General features: G+C 31.5%; 2 long non-coding RNA genes across 2 annotated transcripts; both read right to left on the bottom strand.

The window, feature by feature from the left end:
- Positions 1 to 240: 240 nt before the first annotated feature.
- Positions 241 to 1,054, bottom strand: LOC122395829. Its single transcript, XR_006258998.1, has 3 exons — positions 904 to 1,054; positions 738 to 806; positions 241 to 614 (listed from the first exon to the last, which is right to left on the bottom strand). It is a non-coding gene; the product is annotated as an uncharacterized LOC122395829 (long non-coding RNA).
- Positions 1,055 to 1,522: 468 nt separating this feature from the next.
- Positions 1,523 to 2,001, bottom strand: LOC122395828. The gene is made up of 3 exons (XR_006258997.1): positions 1,890 to 2,001; positions 1,750 to 1,803; positions 1,523 to 1,661 (listed from the first exon to the last, which is right to left on the bottom strand). It is a non-coding gene; the product is annotated as an uncharacterized LOC122395828 (long non-coding RNA).
- Positions 2,002 to 3,798: the final 1,797 nt, after the last annotated feature.

Here is a 3,798-nt window from a genome sequence, read left to right as displayed (position 1 = left end):
TTACAATTGTGAATAGTAAATGATTGTGCATACCCTTGCTTCAGCCGGTGTCATGAGAAATCCTGACATTAGAATGACGGAAGCGAGTAGAAGGAAGAAACCGACCGTTTGAGACATCATTTTTCGAGTTCCTCTTTGGCGTATTTACTAAGAATATGTACGTGAACAAAAAGTTGGCCTTTTTATATGCAACCGCTGCATGTAGTTATGACATTACAGAAATGGAAGGGATTGAAACTCGACACTTTGAATAATGTTGCTTCGTGTCGACTGCTTGGCGTGTCTATTATCAATACACTCTTCTACTTTTTATATAAAATGTCTGCTGCCGTATATTGTACTGTGAATACTTGCGTGACTATCTTAACAGTAAAATCAAGTTTTCGTTTTAAACGTGTTGCAAGCTTATGGGTTCATAAAATGAAAAACTTTGTATATTGGAAGTTTATAGTGGATATATTTTAAAAATTCTTTACGTACACTTGTTATTCGATAAAAGAATTACATATTTCTAATCTATTTAGAAGTTTGTGTAAAATCTGCATCAAATCCTTGACTCCTTGTGCCGTAGCAATTTATTTTCCTCTTCCACTCATCACTCTGCGACACATATTCTAATAGACAAAAAGAAAATGTTTGTTAGAATTTTACAGCACACAGCGCTTGGTATATGATAATATCTACATGCATTATGATTAAGAAATACAGATTATGGAGTTAATTAATTGTAATAATACCGGACAGACTTCTTCCATCAATGGAGAACCGCAAAGTTCTTTCGGAAATGTGCCGCATCTTGGTGAATCCTTGAATAATAAAGTGGTGCGGGAAATTAAAGAAAAATTTAATTTCACGTAGTACTAACGTAAATTTATTTCTTTGTAAAGAACGTAAAAATATTACCCTTCCTTCCGAGGGTGTCACAAAGTATCCAAACATGAAAATTAGAGAAAATAGAAAGAGAATCTTCACGTTGTGATTCATGATTTCTCGTATCGAATTCTTACTTAACATGCAGTTGTTCTCGCGCTATCACGTTTTATGTGAATCGCTATTCGAGGCCACGGTATGCATAAAATAGATATCTGGACACTGATAAGTATAGTATGAACTATACGCGATAATTATTGATAGTAAAATAAACTCTTCGTGATCCACGTATCGCGAATTTTTAAAGAAAAACATCAAAGTAAATATTAATGCAGAGTTTCCATTTATCATTTTATGTTCTGTTTACGTAACTGATTGTCGTATTTAAAATATGTGCTTAATCCTCTGAATTTTCGATAATTACATAACGAACATCCTCGATCAACATAATCCGCTTATGAATAGCATTATTGGGAAAGCCTTTCTTCATAAATAATGAGATTTAAATGCACTGTATAGCAGAATAACTGATTTTAGTTGATTAATAATATACTTGTAGCAATATCTTCAGTAATTATTTTTACCAAAGGCTTTCCAATAAGTCGTATGAAAATTGTAAATAAATGAACAGAAAAAATAGTATATCGTTTATAATGCATCTTATCCTATTGTTTATTAACTTGCAATAATATCATAATAATGTAAATGTTTATAATCAAAATATTCAGCCTGATGATCTATAGACCATTCCTCTGCTACGTTGGAATCAATTTGCTTTAGCCACACTGTTTCTATAACGAAAAAATATAATCATCATTTTTGTCCTACATTTAGACGTAATTTAATTGTTGGTAGCATTGAATAATTATTTTATTTTACCGGGCAGAACTTCTTTGCGAGGGCGTGACTGCATTTTAAATTAGGATGATCACACTGTTGCATATAAGATAACATAAATTGCATGGATTACGGAGTTACCATTAATTTTACAATTGTGAATAGCAAATGATTGTGCATACCCCTGCTTCAGCCGGTGTCACGAGAAATCCTGACATTAGAATGACGGAAGCGAGTAGAAGGAGGAAACCAACCGTATGAGACATCATTTTTCGTGTTCCTTTTTGGCGTATTTACGAACAATATGTACGTGAACAAACACTTGGCCTTTTTATATGCAACCGCTGCATGTAGTTGTTACATTAAAAAATTTAATGTGTATTTCGTGTCACGATTAAAGTTGTACACTCGTTAAATAAATATTACTTACAGCGCTTATTTTTATGAAAGGAAATATCTGTGGGTTTATTTGTCAGTGCAGTTTTTGTAGGATTAGTTCTCATTTATACAAGGGTTAATCGCATTGTTATAGTCATGTGCATGATAGGTGAATAGGGGAAGTAAAATAGTATTGAAATTGCATTATCTTTTATTCCATGGTGATTTCTAATAATATCATAATAACTTATAACCAAAGTGTTTAATCCTGATGCTGTTGTTGTGTAGCCCAATGTTTAACCAGAGTCAAATATCAATTTAGTTTAGGGACATTTGTGCTGCAAAGAAAAAACATAATTATCAGTTATATCTTACCTATAAAGATTCGGAAATGATATAGCTCAAATATATTAGGAGTTAATAGCAGTAAATAAGTATTTTATTTACCGGACACAACATTCGTATGAGGCCGTTCTTGCATCTTAGATTCGGCATATTGCACTGTTACATATTTAATATTTGTTATACATTTTTATAAGATAACATATTATGGAATTGCAATCGAAGTATGAGTGAATTTGTACTTACGTCGACAAGATTTCCGTAGGTTGGCATTATAACTCCTGACATTAAAATAATGGAAATCAAAAGAAAAAAGCTGACTGTTTGAGACATCATTTTTCAAGTTTCTATTTGCCTTTGCTTAATAACAATATATGCACTGACTTGCAATTATATATACAACCCACAGTGTATAGTTGTTAATGCTTAAAAATTTAATGTGGATGTTTTGTCACGTTTAATGTTGTGGAAAAAATTATTCGTGACTGACGTATTGTAATAAATGGTGGAAGTTTAAAGTATCATTTGTATAGTAGGAAACATTAAGATCTCAGATGGAAATTGAAAAAAAAGTAATTTACTCATAAAGCAGTATGTTTTATTTGCTACTAATATTCATTACATGAAACTAATTAGGATATTTGACATCAATCCTTCGTTCGGGATGTTGAATCCTCTGTTGTACGATTCCAGTATACTATTTTCCGTTACATAGATTCTATTAAACAGAAAGAAAGTAAACGGGATCGTTAAATGTGTTACAAATAAAATAATATAATAATTATGATCGTACCTTACACAATCCTCTAATTTTTGGTATATATCCTTGGGAAAAAATAAGTCACATAAATAGTAATAATACTGTACAGCAAAAATACCCAAAATTTTATTCGAATAATAAATAACCAACAAAACCAATGTATAGCAAATTTATTTGTGATGTTTGATGATCAAACTTAAATTAAGATTTCGTTCTTACTGCTTCAGCAGGCGCCACGAAGTACCCAGATACCAAAATAAGTGATACGAGTACGAAGAGGATCTTAATGCCACGAATCATGATTTCTTGTTTGAAATTCTGGATACGTTTAATATTAATATCGCTTCAGAATCGTTCCTTATATTTAACCATCATTGGGAATTTTGTCACGACAGATTGATTTATGAACAGTAAAAAATGTGAAAGCATTTCACTGTAAAATTGTCTTCTCTTGACAAGTTTATCAGTTTATGGAGTAATCGACTTTTTACGTAAAGTTGGATAGTTGGATATTGAATATTGTCATACTTTTGTTTCTTTATTGTTTAGTTTATTGCACATTTAATGAACAGCCGCGTGACGATCCTTAGCAATAAAATCAATTTTTCGTG

The sequence above is a fragment of the Colletes gigas genome, unplaced genomic scaffold (assembly GCF_013123115.1).
Source record: "Colletes gigas isolate AHSC1104 unplaced genomic scaffold, ASM1312311v1 Colletes_gigas_Sc00006, whole genome shotgun sequence".
Taxonomy (NCBI): Eukaryota; Metazoa; Arthropoda; class Insecta; order Hymenoptera; family Colletidae; genus Colletes; species Colletes gigas.
This window is presented reverse-complemented; position numbering and strand designations above follow the sequence as displayed.